Source organism: Phalacrocorax carbo, chromosome Z, assembly GCF_963921805.1.
Source record: "Phalacrocorax carbo chromosome Z, bPhaCar2.1, whole genome shotgun sequence".
Classification (NCBI taxonomy): domain Eukaryota; kingdom Metazoa; phylum Chordata; class Aves; order Suliformes; family Phalacrocoracidae; genus Phalacrocorax; species Phalacrocorax carbo.
The window spans coordinates 59084789-59110548 of record NC_087548.1 but is presented as its reverse complement, the minus strand read 5'-3'; positions in this window follow the sequence as shown (position 1 = coordinate 59110548).

Below are 25760 nucleotides of genomic sequence, written 5' to 3'. Positions count from 1 at the left end.
TTCTGTCAATGTGACAGCAAATGTCACCAGTTTTCTAGGAAGGACTCTCATCTGTACTACTTGCTCAGGTCAGGCCACCTATAACACCACAGTAAGCCACTGAGCCAGCAACAGGATCTCCAGGCCCATTCACATAGCAGATGTCCTACAGAGATGATCTGAAGCTCGTGGTATCCTCAAAGCTCAACCACAGAACATACCAGCTGGATCTGCTCCAAAATGAACTCAAAGGAAGTCTCAGAATGAAACCAGTGAATAGACTTTTGCAAATTTGATTTTGAGAACTGCTTGGATGTTGCTACAGAGTAGCAGTGCTTCTGCAGACAGATTAGGCCTATAGGTTTCTGTAAGTCTTACACAGCGAAGTGCCAGAATACTGGGACTGTAAAATAAACCCCAAAGAGTTCTTTCCCAAGTTTATAACTCTTTTTTAACCCAGTCATAGTTGGAAGTAAAATTTATATTACCTAGTAATCGATCTAGATTTTATTTAGGAAAAGCTCTTAGCTCCATTTATTTCAAAAATCACCATTTATTTAAAATATATCAAAATTGCCAGAAAAATATACAAGAGCAATAACTTCAGGTTAACTGTCTTACATCAACTGCAGATCATAATGGAATTTGGGTGGATGCAGAAACATATAGAAGAATATTCAGTAGTTTGTGTTTCAGAAATTTAACTTTTGATGATTTACATCCATCTTTTGTAGGCAGATTCTTCCTTTCAATAAGGTAAGTTGCTAGAAAGAAAAGGATTTCACTGAAATTTGTAATAAGCCTTATAATTCTTAGCATAATGCTTGAGTAAAACTAAATAAAATACATATTGTAATATGGCTTTGTGCAAAAATGCTTTTTTAAAAGTTGTCCATGCCTAGTGTTTGTTACTGTGTCTGTTTTCTTTAAATTCACACATTTATTTTATAGAATGATAAGGCAAAGTGCATAGTTGTGACTAATGTTAATAATATTCCTTTTTAAGACAGAGAAACCGTACTTTAATGATGATGGTTCAGTAAAGCTTTCAGAAACATTAGTGGGGTTTTTTTTCTTTTGTTGCTTTCTTTTGTAATAAAAAAAATATTTCTAAAAAATGTAATGTTTTTTCTTTTAAAATGCTTAGGTGCGAACAAACACCAGTGTTTGAACTTGTGGATTCATTTAAAACTTATGGATTCAATTTCATCCTCTATGTGCACCAATTTCCTTAATTGTCTACTTTAGTTTATCATAATTGTAAATTTATATACAAGTAGCTTAAGAATACAACTACATGAGTTAGAGACCCCTAAAAATACTGTCTTAGCCTTCATTTACAGAGAGAAATGTTAGATACTACTGCTAACATGGCTGAAGCTAAGGCTATAATTCTCTTATATGTCAAAAACTCTGTGTGTGTCTATGTGCATGGATGCACATACACATGTGCCATATTCTGGCACACAAGACTGACGTACCTCTTGACTGTACCCCACAGCAGGCACAGTGCAAAGCAAAAACACATAGGAAAAAGCGCTAGGAGACATTTTGTTTCAGAGACCTACCAGCCGTCTGTGATCACCTAGAAAAAGTCAAAATATACTTCCACCTACATCCTTTGAGGAAAATATGTAGTTTGTGTTTTACCTATGCTTCCAATAAAAGAATAGCTGAAAATGAGTCTAGTAGATCTGATGTTATAGCATCTTATTTAATTCATGTTATCAAGCTTGTCAAGATACAACTTTAAGAATTCTCAATATGACCTATAGCAAAATTAGCTAATTGACTGCAACTGCTCTGTGAGATAAAGTTAATGACTTATTATTGAGAGAAAAAAAAAAACATATTTAAGTAATAAATAGAAAGAAAATTTTTTTGCTAATTTCTTTCAATTTACAAGTAAGCCAGCTGCGTTTAAACACTAAAGTTTTATGGCTTTAGGTTTGATTTTTCCAGCAGGAGGAAAAAAACAGTACAACAAAAAGAGGAAAACAAAAAGTATTCTAACCATATGGATCTTACTTTTGAAAACAAAACAAAACCTAACATAACCAAACCAAACCAAACCAAACCAAACCAAACCAAACCAAACCAAACCAAACCAAACCAAACCAAACCAAACAAACCCCAAACATAACTATGTACCTCATCCAGCTATATTTTAAGACAAAAGATTAAACTGTGTTAATTCTTTGACCAAAATGCCTTAAGAGCGCTCACAAGACTTTTCTAAAATCTTAAGTGAAGTATTTAAGGGGGAAGGATTTATATAATGACATGATATGTGATGGTTTTTATTGCTGGGTCTTACATACCTGCCACTTTTGCATGCTTCTTTGAGATGACTTCCAAAGACCTTACTATCTCCTGTAAAAAACTAGCATCTTAACACAGGGCTTAGATAAATTTTGGCAATAATGTACCTGAACTATAGAAACTAGAACACTTTTTTAAAAGTTGTCCTCTGATTCTTCCAGAGGCTGATAACTAAATGCAAAGAAAAATGTAACAATTATTTTATTACTTGTTGTCTCTAGACCTTCCAGACACAGAGAAGAAGCCCTTTTGCATGAGTTTCTATAGAAATATTTGGTTACATTTTTACTTTTAAACTAAATTTCAGGAGGCATAAGAACATACCACAACTTAATTATAATCCAAGTGTTGCCACTACAATTAAGAAGTCAAATATCCTTTAAAATTTGTTTTTTTCTTTAGGATCTTATAATGGGTAATATGTAATCAGCCTGGAGAACAAAAATATCCCAACCACGGTAGCCCTCAGCTATATGTGCTAATTTCATTATACTAGTAAACAGTAATAGTGTAGTTTGAGCGCTTTACTAAGTTGTATAGCAAAGAAGTTTCATCTATATAACAGTGGAAAAAATACAGCACAGTAATTGTAAAATAGTTAATTCTAACTTTGGGTGCTGTGTTATGAAGTAGGCAATGTCTGTTTGTCATGCAAGAAAATAATCTGCATATACTCTTACTTCAAAATAGTAAGACCAGTCTAAATGTCTTGATCGATTTCTTGGCCATGACACTTGTTTAAGTATGAAGTATGAAGTTAAGTATGAAGTCTTTGCTGTTCATAATAGAAAATCACATCCTTTCTCCAGTGTGGAAGGCAGAAAATAACTTGCCAGCTTGATGAACCATTCCTATGACAGTGTTTGAACAGTCATAATCCTTTTCATGACTCATGCATCCTCATTTTCCTTTAAAATGATACCTTTTCCTGTGTAAAATCACAAGTAAACATGCTTATTCAATGTCTATGAGACTGACAGTTTGTTCTGAGAGTGGAAGATTGGTTTTCAAAGTTATTGAAATCTATGCCATTTCCTTTTATCACTTTATATACAAAACATATAGACCAAAACAGAATTCTGAAGATGAATATATTTCATCTCACACTCTGACAAAAGAACAACTGAGACACAGTGGAATTGTTTGTTCCAAGTGACTTTCTTTCAAAAATATAAAACGTAAGTGTTAGGTAGGGTTGTCTAGAATGTACTGGATTACAGAGACTTTCTGAAACCCCCTAGTTTAGAAAAATAAATATTTTGAACCCTGAATGCTATTCACTTGTACAGGTATACATGTTTAGTTTCTATTTTCAGTGCCTCTGGACTGAGAAAGACAGTAAAGCATTTTATTTAATTAAGTTAAAGATCATATAGTATTTCTACAGACTGCATAGCCTAGTTCTGGAAAACACTTTAATTTGTTCTTAATTTTAAACCTCTGTGTGTTCATGCTGATTTTAGGAGATTCACTTATATGCTTCAAACCTATGCATGGATGTTTTGCTGCACCAAGCACTTCCCTCTTCTAATCATGAGTATATTGTACAACAAAAAAAACTCAGAGTCTGACCGAAAGAAGAGGCAGCCAGAGAAAGGAGCCCCAAATTCTAAAATTTACAGATGTCATCTAAGAACCTCACAATAGTTGCTTATAATTTGAGACCAATGTATTTTGCAACTTATATGTATACACATACAAACTTCAATAAAAAAGTATTCCATTGCAATAACCTCTGTATTATTCTTTTTTCACATGCCAGTGACATCTTATTTATGTGAGTAAAAGCAATAGTCAATTTAGAAAGTAATCAAAATGAAAAAGTAGAAAATTTCAATTTAGAGGAAGGAAATATCCATGCTAATGGTGGAATGTTTTCTCCTTGGTAATCAACACATTTTTATACTGGGAAAAGAGACAGAAATTATCTTACTTTGACAGAAAGTGTATTTCCCTTGAAATCCATAGGTACTGAAAGATAAGCCAGATCAGAATCACTGTTTATACTGAGTCTTATGAAACTAGGAACTTTACAACATTATTACTAATCTAAAAATATGTTTAAACAATATCACATATGTAAGTTCAGAGCAGAAATAAAATTGTCACAATATCCAGAGCAAGTGTTTAGGTTAACAAAACACTATATTATTACATCATTAATATTAATATTGTGTTGGTATATGGTAATGTGTATTAAACTTCAAGGAACAAGAAAGTATAACACAGATAACTTAAAAATTAATGGAATTTATTTAGATTTCAAAAAATAATGTGATAAACAGTCTGTGGAGTACACTTGGGAGTTAGCTAGACACCTATACATCAGATGTGGAATTAAGGAGAAATCTATGTAACATAATCAAGGATAATTAGAATTCTTTTGTTATGGGAGAGAGGATATTTCTCACAAAGCAAATGTTACTTATTACAGTAAAGACTGGGTAATCTTGGTTACAAAAACTGACAGATTCATTTGTTGAACATCCTCTAAATTAAAAATACATAATTCTCTTTTTACCTGGAATTAAAAATTAATGGGGTACTAACAGTTTCTTAGATGCATAATACCATTTTTTCTTCTTTGAATAGTCATGAATGGCTAGTAGCAGAAAACAATTTTATTCCAAAAGACCTTGAATTGATTTAATGTAAATTGAACAGCTAGGTCAATTGCAAACAAACAAACAAACAAAGCAACTGTAATTTATGTCTTTTATTTCAAAATATTTAACAAATTAAAGAGCTAACTAGTCAAACTAATGAATTAATTTATCAGGAATGGAATATGGAGGAGTTCAAAATCCTACCTTGAAAATATAATACAAACAAAGGGGAAAATTTATATGGAATGGTTCAGCTATCAAAATCAACACCTCACAGAAGATGTTAAGAATAAACAATGTAAGAGAAACTTCTCATGTAAAAGAAGCTGATGGACTAGGCATGAAAAAAAAAGAATCTAAAATTTAAGTTTTGCGTTAAAGGGAGATTTGCCAAAAACAAAACCAAAACCTTAGCAGAGGTAATCTTTTAGCTGTTCTTCAACTATAAGAAGATAGAATAAGATAAAAAAAAAAAAAAAAAAGGAAAAAAAGAGCATTTCTTAAATGAGGATATTTAAAGTTACCCATGTAAACTAAAGGAATATTTTGTTTCTTTTTCAGTAATGACCATGATGTTGAGTACTAATGCAAAGACAATGCTTCTAATGAGAAATAATAATTATCTCCACAAGGTGAGCCAAACTGCAAGATGTTAGTGCATTCAAACTTAAAAGGCTTGGTGTAGGTCCATATCATAATTATTTGGGAATCAGCAGATTAATGCAAAGTTTGGACAGTAAAAATATAATAAATTGCTTAGGTAGGAGGTAAGGGTGGAGGAATTACATGACTGGCAAATATAAAACAGGCTACGCTGTTTATTGATTCAAGGAGAGGAAAGAAAGATTCAGATACTGCAGGCTCATTAAAAACTAAAAGATAATGTTGGCAAAGAAACAAAAAGACACAACATGAGTATTAATAAAATTAGTCAGGGTATTAGATGAAAGTTTGCTGTCATCAGAGCACTGTACTTGAGGAACAGTCTTCCTATTGGAATAAGGAAGTAAAACTAGTATCCAATTTTAAGATACAGCTTGATTCCTTTATGAATAATGTTACATAATGTGATTGTATGTGACCAGAAAGGAATTTAATGTTATTCCAGTATAGTGCACTTAACCTCCAAATGTGAAATTTTGTGATAAAAATTAATTTAAGTCCCTGCATCTTAAGACACTATATTGCCAAGCCACATTCCAAAGTTCTAACAAGAAACAGTGTTAACTAATTCCTTAAGTTTAGCAGAAAAACACCCCCGAAGTAAAAACTGAAAAAGACACTATATACTTATGTAATCGTATGTGAATGCAGTCTCCTACCACAGAAACCAAGGTCCACACTTAATATGGTATGGGATGGACGGCTGTAGTGAACATACTGTTGTATTCCCTGGTTCTGTCTCAGTCTTAACTGGCATCTGTTTTATTAGAAAATAAGTAATTTTTCCAAATGTCTCCAGATCTTCTCTGAATAAGATAGATGATGTTTGAAAGAAAACTTGGAGTTAAAAAAATGCCCATTTCAAGAATTTGATGGTTAAGTTAAAGGATAATTTTGGCTGCTGAAAACTGTAATGCAGTTTAACAATATTAAGCTTGATGAGTACTTGACAATAAAATACATGTTTGGCAAGAAAGATATGAAAAAGTATCAGAGAGCTTCTTATCATGATAGTGGGCTTTATTAGATCATTAATACTGCGCATTTTTTATTACCCAACAAACAAAACAAAATAGCAACAACAACAAAAAAACCACACGCACACAAAAGAAAAAAAAAAAAAACAACAAACCACAACTTGATTTTGGCTGAGACAGGCTAACATATTTTTCTGTTTTCCTGGTAAAAGTGATCTTAAGTAGGAACACCACCCAGAAAAGCATGGTTTCTTCTGATTCTTTCTCATGCTTTTTCTCTCCACTTCTTATTCTGATTTTTTTTTTTTGGTCTTTTTCTTTCATTCTTCCTTTCACAATCCCCAAAATCAACTATCTTCATGGCAAATTACATGGAAAGTGCTATAAGTAAATACTGCAAAAATGTACCTGCATGTGGGCCTTTACACTTTGCTCTCCACCCTCTTTGTTCAGCCTCACAAAGGACTATAGTTGTAGCAACATTTCTCAGCCTTTAACAAATCCAGACTCAAGCTAATGAGGGAATATAATACTAAAATCACAGTGATATTTTATCAATAATCACTGAAAAGAATGAAACTGCAGAATTCAGCAGCTTTCCTCATTTCTGTCAATTTTCATTTCTTTCAGCATCTGGTATCTTCTGCTCTTTTTTAGAATCTTGCCTCAAGGCTCCTACATGATAAACAGCATATTTCCAACCATTCCTTGCTATCTTCTCCACAGAAGATATTCTTTCTAAGGCAAGTAGTTGTATAATGAAGGCAGCAAGCAGACTCCTGCACCTCAGTTTTTTTCAGACCAAAGACTGTAATACTTCTTCTTACAGTTGTATGTGGTTTTAAGCTGGGCTACAAGGAAGGCTATAATGTTCTGTTGGTAACTGGGCATAACACTTCATGCGGTTCAGCTACTCCAAAAAGATGGAACAGCTGCAATGTCTGTGAATGCAGAAGTTACTGTGGTTCAGTAGGAAGTTCAGCAGCATGACCTTCCGTAAGTACCAATATACTAGCTCCCAGAGGAACTGACATTTTTCTGTTCAGTAAAAAAAAAGGAGAATGCAAAACTGTCATGATGGTATGATGGAAGTAGTCTTAAGATTTCTGTTCCCAAAGTGTCCATGACTTACAGGCCAAGCAGGAAATATGTATGTAATTTATTCCTCTTCTCCATTTAAAAAACCAATGACATTCACACCGTCAAATGCTATCCATTCTATTCATGTATGACTACATTGTTTGTCATAAGCTTTAACACGATTGCCATTAACCCTTAAAGTCTCCCCTGTGTTCTCAAATTTTTACCTTTATATCTTTTCAAGTAATTTTTGAATTTCTTTTTTCCCAGTATCACACCTATGATATGTATGATCCATAACTAAGGATGAGTCAGAAATCTGAAAAGCCTGTGAGCACGGAGAGTTCTCTTTTAAAATATATACTTTATGCCACTATCATATAAATTACGCTGTGAGAAGTGTTAGTCTATGCATACCATCAATTTTAAAAATTTATTTATAAATAAATAGTACTTTACTAAGTAACTTAGTAAGTAACTAAACTAAATTTAGTAGGTTTTGTAACTAAGGTTTGAAGGCTAACATTATCTGCTTAGTGCTTTTCTGATTTGTTTTCTCCTAATGCTTTGACTTCCACAGAGATTCAGTAAAGTTTATTGTCTTCAACACATGTAGGTTTTTATTTTAATTATTTTGATAATTTTTCATTTTTAGTCCTTTATGAGCAAAGTTAATGACTCTTTTTCCAAATCAGCCTTTTTCTTATGCTTAGCTTAAGAAACAGAAGCAAAACAGCCTGTCTTCTTGATAGCAGCTGGAAGCAGCTTGTTTGTAAGAGATTATTTTAATTTACTTGTATTGCAAACCTTACTTGTTAAAGGCCAGAAATATCTGGAGGTAAACGGTGGATTACATAATCCTAATATGAAACAAGTTACAGGAATGTTGCAAAAAGTAATAAGTTTAATAAAATTATTTTAACATGAAACTCAATTATTTACTTCATACCTTCCCAAAGAGTTTGTCTTCATATATGATATCCAAAAGTTAAGAACTAAGCACCTAAACCCAAATTTGCTTTTGGCACAAACTGGTAGCATGTCGATTCAGTTGCAGTACCTTGATATCTGCTAAATTGAGTGGCACCTTGAAGAAAATAATGTAAAAATACAGTTGACGTTAATACAAAATGAATTATGCCTTTAAAAAAAGCTTTTCTGAAGAAAGGAGTCAGACACCATTTGATAAAACTTCTTTTCTTTGCTTAGGAAGTAACATTTGCAGAAATGGAAAAGCCTATTCAGTGTAAGTGAAAAATTATCCTAAACCCATAAAACAAAAAAAAAATTTTGTTTAACCAATGTCGTCATGATTTGTTCATCCTTAATGCTTTCTTTTCTAGCCCAAAAGATAACTCCTAAAGCAGTCAAGGCAGATGATGCTCTTATTTGTTTTACCAATTCCATGAAGCCCAAAATTGCAAAATATACTACCAACACCAAACATGAAAGTATACTCATCTATATTATGATTTCCATTAAAAACTGAGACTTTAGTAATCGTTTGATGATTGTGTCTCTTTCTCTGTGTATCCCTGATGAGCTCAGAAGTGCTACACATACGTTGTCATCCAGTCATCCACAATAATCTTTGGAAAAGATCCTGCAGCGAGAGATAACTTTAGGAGACTGAGCTTTCAGTTGTTCATAGAATTAGCAGTTGGGATCCCTGGGAAACTGCCCTCAGGGATTAAGGAGCTGAACAGAGCTGGCATGTCTTTAAGGACATTATTCTTAGGGCACAAGAGTTCTCAATTCCCACGTGTCAGAAATCAGGCAAGGAAGGCAGGAGGCCAGCATGGCTGAGTAAGGACCTCCTAGTCAAACTGAAGTGTAAGAAGGAAAGTAATAGGCAGTGGAACCAGGGACTTGTATCCTAGGAAGAATATAAGGATGCTGCTCAGATGTGTAGGCATGGGATCAGGAAAGCACAGTTGGAGTTCAATTTGGTAAGTAATGTAAAGAATAATAAGAAGGGATTCTATAGGTACACTGATCAGGAAATGAAGATTAAAGAAAATGCACCCCCCAATAAGTAATAGAGGAGAACAGTGACAACTAATATGGATAAAGAACAATATCCTGGTCTGCGTAAAAAAAGCATGGCCAGCAGGTGAAGGGAGGTGATTCTTCCCCTGCATTCTGCTCTCATGAGACTCCACCTGGAGTACTGTGTCCAGCTCTGAGGTCCCCTGCACAAGCAAGGTATGGACCTGTTGGTCTGCAGGAGGGCCACAAAAATGGTCAGAAGGCTGGGATGCCTCAGCTATGGAGAGAGGCTGAGAAAATAGGGGTTGGTCAACCCGCAGAAGAGAAAGCTCCAGGGAGGCCTTATTACCAACATTCCATATATAAAGGGGCCTTGTAACAAAGTAGAAGAAAGACTTTTCACCAAAGCCTGGAGTGACAGGATAGGGGGCAATGGTTTTAAACTAAAAGAGAATCAATTTAGAATAGATGTAAGGAAGAAGGTTTTTTACAATGAAGGTGGTGAGACCCTGGAAAAGGATGCTGGAAGAAGATGTGGGTCCCCTATTATTGACAGTGTTCAAGGGTCAGGTTGAACAGGGCTTTGAGCAATCTGACCCAGTAAAATATGTCCCCGTCCATTGCAAGGGGTTGAGACTAGATGATCTTTGAATGTCCTTTTCAATACAAACCCAAATTTATTGTAAATTAAACACAGAGCTTGAAGGGTCTTGAGGAAAATCATGTGATCCTATGATAAATTCTATTGTGCTGTGAACAGAACCAAGGACTGGAATTTGCAATGTCCCGTTCCAGTTGTTGCAGCAAATACTAGGTGACTTTCCCCACGTGATTTGGTTAACTTAATAACAGGAATTCATTGAGTTAATATTGATGTAATTGGCAGCTTCTCTGTCCCCACAGTAAATGTCTTGTTACTGCTAGATTTAATACAAATGTAATTAATCAGATGATCTTACAAGAGTTAACACAGTGCATTACTTCTTACTTTTATTTCTGAAATCTGCCCAGTTCTTGCTCAATTGGTTATAGAAAAAGGTCTTCAAATCAATTAAATCTTGACATGAAATCTCATGAAAACAAAGACATCTGTGGATGAAGACTTTTAGGACATTTCCAAAGTTTGTTATTTATTGCCTTGTTTTATTTCAAATGACTTTACGTAAATTTATGTACGGTTTATGAGGAACGTATGTATAGAAGGGTGTATAAATGTACATGGTGTCAAGGTGGAATAAAAGAGGTATTCATATCTCATACAGAATCATAAGTCTTAAAAAGTTTTCCTCTGGACCTTTCAAGATTTGTGTTTAATTTTCAAAAGATTTGGGTAAGCATTCAAATATCTGGGGGAATTATGTGAATTTTCCACATCTTCCAGGGTTTTATTCTTTAAATATTTGAAGGCGTTTCTCTTGATTTTCTGTAATGTTACCTCATAAACCACAAGGCAAAGAGTCCTTAAGGGGATCATCTTCACCCTCTTGGTAAAAAAAAAAAATCTACAATAAATTAATTTCTTTTACATTTCCTGCTGTGCAGTACACTGAAACAGAAGAGCTGAAATCTCGTTTTAAAGTCTCACAAATTAAACATAATATACACAAAACATTTAAAGTTTTGATCTAGGACCTCTGACATAGGGCTTTCATGCCTTCAATTTTTGGAAAATGAGGGGGATTCCCTTTTCAGACATGTCCTGAAATGAGAATGTCTTTATTGACATAATTTAGCATGAATCAACAACAGGGAGGTGGCAAATATAAAGTTTTGTCACCTTCTATTAAAAATTCATGCAGAGTAATTCTTTCTGTTTAAAAATTTTTAAAACCTTTGTAAGTACAGTTTTAGATATGTTGACATGCAGTGTGAGCAATTTCCAAGATGTTTAAAGATTAGTAAATCATTTATACAGGCAGCCTTAACAGAAAATCCTCTTTCTAAATAACAAAATATTTTGATTAGAGAATACTTTACTTTTTATTTAAATTTACACAGATCTAGGAAAAACTTTGCTTCATTCAGCTCTTTTTGACTAAAAGCTTTCATTCTGCAACCTTAATTGCAAGCATTGCAAACCTGGGAAATTTGAAAAGAAGGATCACAAAGTTTGTTGTGAAAAAATTTTAAAAGTAAGAAACCTAAGGGAAAGGACAACTGTTTAAGATTAAAGAAAATTACATTGAAGAGAATGAATACATGAGAAGTATGGCTGGACTTGGAACTCTTTTTTCGATAAATAACCTCAAAAGTTGATTTGTCTCTCATATTTAACTATAATTAGGCACACCACATCAAGTTCTATTCATTTTCAGTCAGAATTCTTCAAAACTATTATCATATTCATGAAAAAAGTGAAGTCAGATGCTGTTGTATATATATTGAGTGGTCTTAGAGGTTACCTTTGAGTTACCTATCAAAATTTACAACCCTTAAAGCAGCAATTGACTGTCACATTATAATTCCTGTAGGACATTCAGGTCAACAGCTTTTTAGAATATTTTATTCAAAAAGGAAACAAAAAGAGCAGGTAGGTAATTTACAAATGAAGAATGCTGGTCTTACAGCTATTTTAATACCCTATCATGTTCTAAAGGAAGAATCAATAGCAGAGAGTGTAGTGAGATTGTCCAAATTGTAATCTTTCATATCTTTCAGGTAAAGACTATGACACAATAAGGTAATTACATAAAACCCAAACCCTGTGCAAAATCCTGGACTGATATTGATCCCTGGAAAAAGGCTTTTTTATTAAGTGAACAAGTATCAGCTAAAAAAATTGTAATGAGCAGAATACAATTAGTTACCTAAGTGTTTATCTGTGTGAAATACATGTTAATTTATGCCACATCAAATATAGTACTTAGTTGTCTTTCAACATGAGCTCCAAGAGCACACACCAAATTCATAATATGCAGAGGATGTAAACTGACAGAGAGTGAAACTGTAGTATTTTTCCCACTAGGGAGGATAAAGCCAATAACACTGAAATGATTTGAAGATATAATTCAGAATTGCATTCCTTCCTAGTTATATTGTATGATGGGATTTTATTATAATTTTCATTGTAAAGCAAAGATGTCAGAATAAAAATAAAGCTAGGAGAGAAATTTTGCATTAGAAAAACCTCGCTGCAGTAGAGAATCGAGAAGGGGTCAAGAAGATCAAAGCTGTTGATTAAAATAGATCAAGAAAAAAATGCCATACTTTTTTTTTTTGATAAAAAGTCAAAAATAACTGAAAAATTTGCTTAGATTCTTCAGCCTTCTAGGAAATCTTGATATTAAGTGCATATGTTTTCCAGTGCTCTGTCTATAAATACTTTGCACCATGTGAAGGAGTTGGGCACATATTTTGGTGGCAGGGAATCACTGGTACCAGCATAACTCCATATCTCCCATAGAAAGGATGATGTATCCAAGAATCATGAGATCCTAATTTTTAGGCAATACTACAGTCCTGAAGAAAAGTTACACTCTCTTTGTACAGCGATTTTTTTTTTTTTCATCGTAGGGAAACTGTAAGGTGAATTATCTGAGCTTTTCAAATTTAATCTGAGAGAAAAATTAATGAATAATTATGCAATAGAAAAAGGCAAGAATTGACTATGCAGAACTTTCTTCATCTTTAGATGTCTTCAGTTTGGACAACATCCAAACTCTGCTTATTTTTCTTTACTGTATTTTGCCCACTACTACAAAAGTCCCCAAAGTTTTGTCTTTTCTCCCTGGTAAAGGGAACAAAGAGTTTTGATCTATTATCTTAGGCATGGCCTCTGGTTTCTGCTGGGAACTCTGGGTAATGAAAAGGCCTGTTCTGTGCCTGATTTTTTCTTTGAACTTTGAAGAAATTCATCCAAGCTGCTTCAAGGAAGTATAACAATAAGTCCTCTGAAGACATTCTTATTTTTGTATATCTATTTATGCCAAACAAAAAAGATTCATCAAGAGGAACATGTAAATGTATTTTTTATTTTTTCCTTTATTCTTTCTCTTAAAATTTATTTCTTATAATAGTCAATTGTATATGTCCTTCAAGACAATGTGAGTTCCATGCTTTTTTCAGAACTTTCATCACACATTTAAAACCCAGACAAAAATGCCAAAGGCATAAGAGCCTTCTAATTCTACAGTGAATTGGTTCTAGTTGTGTATTTAAGCTTGCAGTGGAAATCTAACTTAATGGGGTCTGGTGAAATATAGAGATGCATGAAAACATGTTAAGTTTCTTCCTTGAGCCACAGTGCTTGCCTAATGTTTCTACCTAACTCATCAATAAACATGCAAAAATTAAGAATAAATTATTACAGCTAAACATTTTAGTAATCCAAAACAGTCAAACAATCACTGAGATTCTTTTGAATGGAAGGTTTTTTAAAAATAAGGGAAAAGACAGCCGCCTTAATTTGTGCAGAAAGGTGGCCTAGTTAATCAGCACTGATTACCCTGGCTTGGCCTTTTTGTTATGTTTGTTAATTAAAGCACTTTCTAATGAACACTGTCTCAATTCCTACCATGTGGAGGGCAGGCTGGGAGATTATCGACATTTAAACCATGATTCTTTCTCACTTGAATACACGGGGATTCTTTCTCACTTGAAAAATCATGGCTGAATTAATTGAAACAAAAAAAAGCATTTTTGTCTGCATAGTCTTTTATCTGCAGGGCCCCCTTGCTACCAGTGTGGGGAAATATCAATGGAGCGAACATCTTTTAGTGGGAGTAATCATCATCATCATGAAGTGCTCATCAGAAAGGAAGACAAAATGCAATTAGGTTGGATTTACAATCCGGACAATAATTACTATTCAGATGTCTCAGCTGTATGAAAAATACAGGATTCTGAACTGTGACTTTTTTGTTTGAATGCGGGGCTCTTTCCTCCCTTTCTTGCTCTCTTTTTCTTTTAAACATTTATAAAATATGTCAGTCATGATGTGGCACAGCTGAATAATTGTCGTAGAGTCAAATGCTTGCAGATGGTTAATGGAAACAGAGAATTAAATGAACAGCAGTAAAGAAACTCATGCAAAATTAAAGAACCCTACTGCAAATTTAAAGGGTCATTTGGTTTCATCAGAAATCAAATAATATGAATATGTTATTCTCTGCATGAAAGAGACTATGTTAAATTGTTTTGAGAGCTGAAAAATGAGCAATCAATGGTATACTAATGAAATTTGTGAAAAATCATGCACTATTGAAATATGCAGTAATTGCCAGTTAGGTTCTACAGAAGAAAGCCTGATTTTGGTAACTGAGTTTTGTTACTTACCATTTACTTAAGTTGTTGAAGTCTAGACTTAAAATACAACAGGGTTGTACAAAAAATATGGGAATGAGGATTAAACTACATAACCTTTACCCTATCTAAATAAGGTTTACTCTGTCAAATTTCTTTTTTAGAGTTCTTAGCAGATGCAAGTAACTCAATATTTCAGTAACGTTATATCACCAAAGTAGAGAATCAATTTCTACATAGACCTGCAAGGTCTTACATCTGCATTATGAGACTAAGCTTTCACCTGTCTGATATTTCTGAAAGATTTAATTGATAAATCCTTTGTAAGGGGCAAAGCTATTTTTCTGGTACAAAAGTATTTGTGATACCACTTAGTAAGTATCACTTGGAAGTGGATTTAAGTTAAAGATATTTTAAAATGGATTTCAATATTTCAAACTATTCTTTATTTTCATATCTCTTTCATTCCTTCCCAGGAAAGTCTAAAGGTAATATAAATATGACTGTCCATCATGAAAATTATTTCAAAAGGTTTTTTTTTCTCTTAATCTAAGAAAAAAATTATAATTGAAAATAAATGAGGTATGTGTCAATCATACACCATCAATTTTATTTTGATAACTGAAAACACTAAACACTCTGAGAGGGACCCATGCCTATGAAAAAGAAGATTTTCCTTGTGTAATAGATTAAACAGGAAATTTAAACTAATAATTTGACAAAACCAGAAATGGCAACTGCCTCCAAAAATATTTAGTAAAGAAAAAACAAAATTTAATAGTTACTATTAGTATGAATTTATGGGTTTTGTATGTGTACAAATTATAGGGCTTCTTATCTTGTGCTAATAATAATATAAAAGCAATCACAATTTTTTTTGTTTCTTTCTTGACGTGTGCCTTTGAGAATTCTAGAAGTATACCTATGATTTCTTGTCTGCTATAGTTCCTGTAAATTCAGTGTGTTGCTTATTAAACAGAAGCAGAAATTAAAATATTGTTACTTTCCCATTCTAGTAGGTACAAAGCATCGTCGTCTAAATCTTTCTAAATAACTAGATTACACTAGCTGTCTAATAGAGTTTAAGGTGAAAGTTTCTTTCTCTTTCTTATAACACAAAGATTTTCAAGTAAAAATAGCTAGGGAATGATGAATGTTTCACTGTAAATACATTGTAAATAAGCATTTTGCCTCTCTGGATTTTACTTAAAGACTTAATGCCATTTCCCAAATAGTATTGGTTCAAATATGGAAGCATCTGTATATTTTTCATCAGAATTGTTCACATTATTCAATTCTTAAATTACAAATATACAGAACTTGCTATGAGAAATCAATCTTTACAGCAAATAAATGTGGTAAAATAATGTATACGATGCATATAAAAATAGTAGGCTTTTGCTGACCTATTATTCTTTATGAATACGTTAAGTGCTATTTCTAGCTGTATGACTATCATTTTGAAAATGTAATTTGTGATATATTTTTGATCCTTTTAATGCAGCTGGTTTTTCTCTTATAAACCAAGTTATTTTTCCTCTATGCAATTCTACTTTTACATTTATTTAAAAAATATTTATTCTGTTAAAATGAAGTTTTCTGTTTCATCAAAGAGAAATGAAAGTGTATTTGGTCCAGCATGTTTTACTTCACAAATTGTGAAACTTAATAAGAAGGATATATTCAGTAGTTTCATATGAATCTTGTCTCTCTTTTGCAGCAGCTGATAGGTAAGAGCAAAAACCTTTCTTGCTTAAACACTGAATTATCAAATGCGATTTCAGGCCCTTTAATCTTTTTTATGTCCCTCTTTTCTCTTCTGGGAGATGCAGTATCCCAAGAGGCAGAAATGTTCAGTTAGATATGAGGATTAATTTAGGAAGATGCTTCCAGCTTCATACCAATTATAAAGCAGTACCACCAGACACTATGTCTGCAGGTTTCAGCTTCTCTCCTATTGCTTGCACAGTGAACAAAAGAAATATGTTGACACTGTCCTGGTCATGTCCTCTCTTCTTTCTACCAAAGACCTCCTCTATCAGCCCCAAAACATTGCTTTGAAGTTCTGTGGGAAGCCAGGTAACCTGCTTCAGTTGTTGATAGTGGAAGCTGCACTAATATGGCCAGGTTTGCTCTGGGTTGAAAGAGAAGCTTTTATGTCTGTGGCTGAGAGACAAAGGGAGAAACATGGATGTGGTGTGAAAACATATGAAGATGATAACATTTTAAAGCATTGTAGTTTGCAGAAAAGGTAAAGTATTACTGCACCTACAAACAGGCAGACACATGACTACAGAAGGGAAAGGAAGTGCTTTCTTATCACAAACATTTTGAGAATTTGCCAAAATAATGCAGCAGGCAGCAGCCATGAAACTGTTGATGACAAAAAAAACTTGTGCGTCAAGATAAGACCAGGAAGATTGCTCACCAACTACACCATGGGCAAAACAGACTCACCTTGTGAAAGATTGATTTCATTTATTGCTAATTAAAAATAGAGCAGGATAGTAGAGAAACAAACCCAAAACTTATAAAAACTTCGCACCACCCTTCTTCCCAGGCTCAACTTCACTCATGACTCTTCAACCTCATACACCCCGAGTGCATTCAGGGGGATGTCGTCAGTTCATAACGCTGCATCTCTGCTGCTCCTTCCTCCTCACACTGTGTCTCTGCTCCTGCTCCACTGTGGGGTCCCTCCTATGGGAGGTTCTTCCTACAGGCTGCAGTTTTTCAAGAACTGCTCTAATATGGGTCCTTTCTAAGAGGTATAGTCCATCAGGAACAGACTGCTCCAGCATGGGTTCCCCGTGGGCCACAGTTCATGCCAGAAAACCTGTTCCTGCATGAGCTCCTCTCCATGGGCAGCAGCAGGTCTACCTTGTAGCTTGCTGAAACTGTCTGACATTGGGACAGTTCCTGGTGTCTTCTCAGAGAAATCACCCCTGCAAACCCCCTCCCCAATATGAAAACCTTACCATGTAAAGCAAGTAGACATTTTTTCTACCAAAGCTGCTTATGTTTGGTGAGTAACAACTTTTTGATATAGGAGTTCTCAACTGATCATTTAAATAAGTATTTTGTGTCTCCAGCTTACTGCTAGACAGGAAGGAGGTGTTAATAGCCATCTGAGGTTATATCACCACAATAATTTTCAGATGAGCTGCATTAAAGTTGTGAGCATCTCTATGTGTATTTAAATATTTTGAGGTGAACCTCCAGTAATATGTTTTATTTTTCAATATCTGGAATTATCATTAAAATATACATTCGTCACACAGCTACAATCTTCACAAACTTCACTTATATCACAAAAAATTAGTTCCTCACAATAAAGCCAAAATAACATCATAAGAAGATGAAGAAAGATGAAGTTACACACACTCCACCCCTCATCCCTTCATTACGATTTTCCCATATCTGGAAAAATAAAATTAATTTTTTAAATGTTTAATGACATTCAGTTGCAAATTTGCAATTTTTGTAAATCTATTACATCCTATATACTGAACATCCAATGTAAAATATACTAATTAAAATTAAGAGGGATTATTTTTCATAAGATTTATGCTTTCTAGGTGCATTTTAATGGGCCTGAAACATGTTCTTACAGCACAGGAGTCTTTAGGAAATGCACTTGAACTCCCTTCCCAAAACTGTAGGAGACATTATAGAGAAAGCTTTATTAAAATGTGACTAGTATAACTTGGGAGTTAAGACTTTTCTTATTCTATTTATTAAAACAGATTTTTAAATTTGCAACATTGATTTCCAATTTCTGTCCCTCAAAAAAAAAAAGCATTCTCAAAATCAATCAAACGTTATTAAATAAATTTGGCAGGAGATAATACATGTTTAAAGGAGCACTGAAAATGAAAAATTAATTGCAGTGTTACAAAGTATAGTAGAGAAATATGTTTTTTTCTAAAACTTCCCATAAAGAGTTACTGCATGGGGAACTATTGTATTCCACTGCAACTTCCCCAAATTCTTATGGGTTTGGAGTCACATAATAAATTTCATTGTAATTAAAACCACAGCCAATATCTTCTGGTGCCCAGGCACCTAAAGATTTCAAAGTACTCCACAAATATTACTAAATCTTATGAAAACCCTATGAGGAGATTTAAAGGATCTCTAGCATTCTTTTTACGTTTGCTATAATACAGCCATGTCAGTCAAGAAAAGAGAAGTTTTTCAGGAATACGTAACATTACAAAGCAGTAATAGACACTGAATGGAAGGGTAGTACTGCATCAATTTGAAACCCTCTGGCAAATTTAGATAAACAGACTACAATTAATCAGAGATTAAAGCTGACTACAATTAAAGTTAAGATGTCGACACATCTGAAAACTATCTGAGGTATTAGTAATCATGAAAAGTGTTTTACCAAAGCTTTCTCTACAGCTACAAGAAAATACATACAAGAATTCCCTAATGTTTTAGGCAAACTTACACTGATTCTCCACATGCCATAGGATAGGTGAAAATCTGGATACGTTTATTATAGAAAACAGCTTCATCCTGTTTCCAGTAGCCACTTCTGCCTCTGAGTAGGATGCCACTGCTCAAGCAGAAAGGAGTTACTTTTTTTAAACATAACAGTCATTGTTAATCTCTGGAAGACATCTGCCTCTTATAACCTACTATGTTGGTGAGTTATTGAATTGCATTTGTGAATTACTTCCTGTTCCTCTAAGTCAATTAACACTTATGCAATTGCTGAGATTGTCTCTGAGGGGAATCTGTATTGCTTTTCAAATTAGCCCTTTAGCTTTACACAGGCTGCATAAATACATAATACTGCCTGTGAGTTGTCAAATCTCTTGCTATTTGCTACATGCAGCTATGGCATTCTCTGGGACAACTTTTGACAGAATCACCATTCCAATCTTTTTGATAATAACAAATTGCATGATTGACTAGAACTGTAATAGCCTGAGGCACTTCTAGCCAGGCCTGAAAATTAACTAAATCTATCACTATACTATGTGTCATTAAATCATCATTTCCCATCATCATCTGCCCAACAGTAGGGTCGGCAAGCTATTTTTAAAGCACTTTGAATGCCCTCCACCCTCCCATTGATATCACAGGATTTTACTTCCATGCACTTGGTTAATCTTGCCAGAAAAAAATGTTAGTACTTTCATCCAAGTTACCAAATGATAGATTGAGTAATTTGCTTAGTTTATAATTAAATCTAAAGGGGAAGAGAGTAGAAAAATTGTCCAGAATTTTCCCATCCCCGATTCTACCCCCAAAACAGGCATATAAGGATTAGTAGCTTTGGAATTAGACCTATCAGTTGCAAAACACCTGCTTCACCTCTGGATAATTATATATATAAATAAGCATGAGCATCTGAGGCCTTTCACTTTTGTTGTTGAGTTTTCTTTTTATTTTTTTTCTTCTTTTTTAAGCTTTCTGAAAATTCTGTTGTCCTAAAAGACCCCAAGATTGTTTCAAGTCTTAAAAAATAATTTTTGTAGGGATTAGTCCTTTTCCTGAACTCCTCAATGTCCTGGTGCTTTACTGCTCCTCCTTTCATTTTGAAATGTCACCCCATACTTTCTCCATATTGTTGTCTTCTTCTTGCAGCTATGTATTTCACCTGATAGATCTGAGGTAATTTTTCCTGCAGAACAGTTTCTGTTGACATCTTGTACTGAGAGGCCAACTTCTAAAAGCTGACCAATTTCCAGAAGAATGCCATTCCTGGTTTGTGTCTATGATGTGGCTCTGATACAAAGACTGTAACCATACAGTCATATTAACTTGATAGTGTTCTTGTTATTGTTTTATCTAATTCATTATTTAGTTGCAGTGCCTGCAACCCACATAAAAATAAATAACTTCTTCAACATTTTGATCTGCATAACATGTCATGATTAAGCCTGTTAATATCGAGGCCTTTTTCATCCTCCCAAGATATATATATCAGTCTAAATTTACAATTGATTTAAAGTGGTTAACAGCTACATTCAATTCCTATCACCTCCAGAGTTTGGACCTAAATTTCCTAACCACTACTTGTCCTCAGTACAGTCAGGTTGGGTAGGTTCCACATTACTTAGTCCTGTAGTGAACATACTATAGATGAGAATTTGATTCATGACTTCCTGAGAAGTTACTAGAAGCAAGGGGTTCCACTGACTTAGTATTTGTGATAACATTCCTTTCATAGTTATAATGTGGGAGCAAAAATTTCCTTCACCTGTTTGCAACACAGCATAAACCAAGTCATCTTTGGCCCTGAGCTGCTCCTCTAAATATCTGTACTACCTCTTCATGCTCGTGGTGACTAAAGTTTGTAATAACTACTGCCGTCTAAACTACATATTTCAATATAGGTTTTCAAAACATGTTGAAATTCTGTTGCATTTTCTTCAGCTGCACATTACCCACTTTCAAACCAGCCACTTCTCTCTAAACATTGGTCTTTCCATCAATAATTCTTTTCAGGTTATACCAATGTCTTGATAATCTCACATTTACATTTTTAAATATTCACTTCTGGTACTTCATTTTCGTACTTGCTCTTCTCCATTCTGCACTCCTTTTTTGATGTAGCCAGTCTGTTTGTCAATATCAGAGTAATTCTATGTATAGACAACCACAGGTTTTATTTTTTTTTGCTTTGATATTTAGTTATTATTTCTCAGAGACACTTTGTTACGTTCTTTTTCAACAGTCAAGGTCTTTAAGATTATCCATTTTCCATGGTGCTTGTGTTTATCGAGTTAATACTGTAATTTTCCACTCTTATCTCTGCTTCAGGTGCAGTCTAGCCTCATTCTTCTTTAGTCACAATATCTAATATTGATGATCAGATTTATTCTACTGTTCTACATTCTGCAATGTGTATACTCCCATTTTAGGTGTCTGACACACCTGTCCTGTGGGACTTGAACTCATTGTGCTCTTAGGAATGGTAGTTTGTGATATAGAGAAATTATCTACCAAAATTATCTACTATCACAATTTTCCTGCCCACCAAAAAGAGAATTGGTGTTAGCAGGAATTAATTTTATTCAAGTTTCAAATTATTCATAACTCCACACTATTTCTGTTAATATATTTGTAAGAAAATATTTCCTCTTTGCAGGTATACAGCAATACGAGGCATTACCAGTACTCTTGAGGAGATTTCAGAGGATACCCTCAGGCTTTGAGCATTATCCCAGAGTTCTGCTGAAAGACTCTTTCTTTAATCCAGCTTGTTTTCTAAACTATTATTTTTTCCTGCCAAATTAGGACCCTTATTGCCCTCTCTGATAAGCTCATTTGAACTCCCTTACCTTATAGCTCTTTCAGAACAGGTTTTTTCCTTTTCTACTTCTTTGGCAGGAGAAAGGAAAGCAGTACTACCATTTTTATGTTTGCTTTGGTGTTGGTGGGAGGCATGCATCCAAACTCCAGCAAACCTGTTTTCTTAAAACATATTTTAATTTTATTTTATAACTACTCCATTTCCCTACCTTTAAAACTATAGTATGGGAGGCAGATAAGGAGAAAGCCAGAGAGAATTATTAAAAGATGTTCTCTCTGGAAGGTGGAGTCTCACAAAATTGCACATATATTTATCAATTGCATCCCTCGTTAACTCATTAATAATAAAAGATTAATACTTTAAAATTCCTTTAGTGGAATTACCCTTATTGGATAAAAATCCAGATTTACTATAGGATTATATTAACATATATTATATGAACCGATTTTATACATTATATAAGCAACAAACAATTTTTGCTGTACAGTATAGTAGTATATCCCAATTCAGATAACTGTCAAGGAAAAACAAAGAGGATCATTTTTTTCACTCTGTTGGTTTTGTGTTTCAGTTCTATTGACTTTAGTGGCACATAAGCATATGTGTAAAAAACATCTGAAAGACTCATTATATAGTTTGGCATTGTATAAAAAATATGAAGTTTTAGTGCTTTTTCCTTCTGCAACCTATGTCTGTAGCTCTGTAGAGATACATATCAATATACCTCATTTAATCATGATAAATTTCTCTTTCAAATCAACATTTTTTTTTTGTAAAAGGCAGACTAATATGAGGCACTAAATTACTAAATATGTTTATCGATATATACAACTTCATAAGCTGCATAGGTTAGTCATAGATAAATTAATTAATAAAATGTATCAGACATGGCAAAATTCTCACTTGATGGTATCTACCCAGAACATTCAAAAGAGTGAACATACAATGATAGTGAGTTACAGTTCAATCTAAAAAGAAGTGTTTACTTAATCTAGGTTAGGATGGGGAAAGCTAGCAGAATAATATAGAGAAGCTTTATTAGTACTGGACATGCTATCCTTCTCCTCTCCATAATAAATGGATGAATAAATAAATAGCAGAGATTTACATTTGTTTCACTGCCTACACATTTCTACCTTTCAGAAGGAAGTTTCACCCAGAATCAATTAAAAAGATAATGGGAAATCAGAATGAGACATAAAATGTCTAAAATAACGTTCACTACACAGGTCTGAACTTTGTTATTACTCTTAGATATTCCTACAGACTGTAAATAGTAAAATTCTATTGAGTGGATTAGAAAGAGAAAAAGGGAAATACCTTACTTAGCTAAATGAGTGCTTCCACAAACATTTTGCACCTACTCATTATCTGATACAACTGGAAATAGAACAAAAAATTTCATTCCTAACATGCCATATATGATGATAACAGTGACTCCCTCACACAGGTCACAGGCATCAGCAAGTTGGCTGAAGGGAACGGTCTTTTGCTGAGTATGATACTGTTCCCACAAATCACCTTCCTGACGTTGATAAAAAAATGTCTTTAGAGACTCATCTACATCAAATGAAGGAGAAGGAAACCTATCAAATGCTGTATAATACATGCAATATTTCTTGTGATACAGCCTACTTTTTATTTCATTTCCGTTCATAGAAACTTCCTGTCACCTATGCCTTTTAAAATTACTCTGAAAGAAATCCTCCACGGGCCTCAGGTGGATATCTGTTCCTCTGTGGATCTCCATGGGCTGCAGGGGGACAAACTGCCTCACCATGGTCTTCACCACAGGCTGCAGCGGAATCTCTGCTCCAGCACCTGGAGCAACTCCACCCCCTCCTGGTGGGAGGGTGTCTGCAGAGTTCTTTCTTTCACACGTTTTCACTCCTCTCTGCTGGCTGCTCTTGTGCAGCAGTTTTTTTACCCCTCTTAAATATTTTATCACAGAGATGCTACTCGTGTTGGTGATTGGCTCAGCCTTGGCCAGCAGCGGGTCCATCTTGGAGCCAGCTGGCACTCACTCTATAGGACACAGGGGCAGCTTCTGGCATCTTCTTACAGAAGTCACTCCTGTAGCCCTTTCCTCTACCAAATACAAATACAAGCCCAATGCACTTAAATACATTCACTGTCAGCAAGGTAAGTGTACTCAAATTTGTAATTTTGTGATTTTGAACTGTGTTTAAGTTGTACATATATGTATTTCTTCAGATTAATTCCACTCACGAAATTTGAGAATGGTTGTTTGGAAGTGCATCTAAATGAGTGGACATATGATTCATCCAGTGTCACAGTCCTCCCCCTGAGGAGGAAGGAGTGTAAAAACAACGCGATGAACAAACTGCAACTCCCATTCCCCATCCCCCTGTGCCACTGGGTGGGGAGGAGGTAGAAAAACAAAGAGTAAAGGTATGCCTGGGAAGCAGGGAGGGGTGGGGGGAAGGTGTTTTAAGATTTGTTTTTATTTCTCATTATCCTACTGTGATTTGATTAATAATAAATTAAATTCATTTTCCCCAAGTCAAGTCTGTTTTGCCCATGACGGTAATTGCTGAATGATCTCTTCCTGTCCTCATCAAGACTTGTGAGCCTTTCATTATATTTTCACAGGAAAGAACTTTCTTCTCATAGTTATGTGGAACTTCCTGTGTTCCCCCCCCCCACCTCTTTCTCTTAGCTTTTATTGCTGAGTGGATGTCATAAGGTACGGAATATCCCTTTGGTCAGTTTGGGTCAGCTGTCCTGTCTAAGTGCCCTACCATGATCTTGACTACGCCCAGCCTGCTGGTGAGGGGGGTAACTGTTGGACACACAGCCTTGATGTTGTGCAAGCACTAATCAGCTTTAGCCACAACACTGGTATATTATCAACACCTTTCTAGCTACCAATACAAAGCACAGCATTATAAGATCTGCTGTTGGGAAAATTAAATCCATCTCACCCAGACCCAATACACACAGAAACTGTGGAACTTCAGCCCTGAAGTGCACATTAGCCATGCATAAATGGGTGCCCAAATTCAGTCAGAGACTGTTAAAAAGAATAACATTTATGGGTAAACACAGTTAGAACTAATAACTATGAAGAAGCTCAGAACTATGGGCCTCCAAACCAGTCCGTGATGTCTGAATTAAAATTAGCAATGTCTTCATTTGCTAGATGTTTTCCTTTTAAAAAGGCCAAGTACTAGAGAAAGGCATGATAATTTGAAACAAGTGACCTGAATGCACCTGATGAATGATTCTTACAATAAGCTCAGCACTGACTAGCCATTTAACAGATTTGTATCCTGAAGAGATTGTAACAAGACACTACAATCCTGAAAAAAGCAGTCGCCATTTCAAATACACAATGTTGGTAGAAGTGTGCTAGTGGGTTACCACTGTCACCTGCCACATAGCAAGGAAGGTAAAAAGGACTGCTGTGGGTTCACTTTGGCTGGCTGCATGTACCCACCAAGCCTCACTCTCACTCCTCCTCCTCAGCAGGACATGGGGAGAAAATATCACGGAAAAGCTTGTGCGTCAAGATAAGACCAGGAAGATTGCTCACCAACTACATCATGGGCAAAACAGACTCACCTTGTGAAAGATTGATTTCATTTATTGCTAATTAAAAATAGA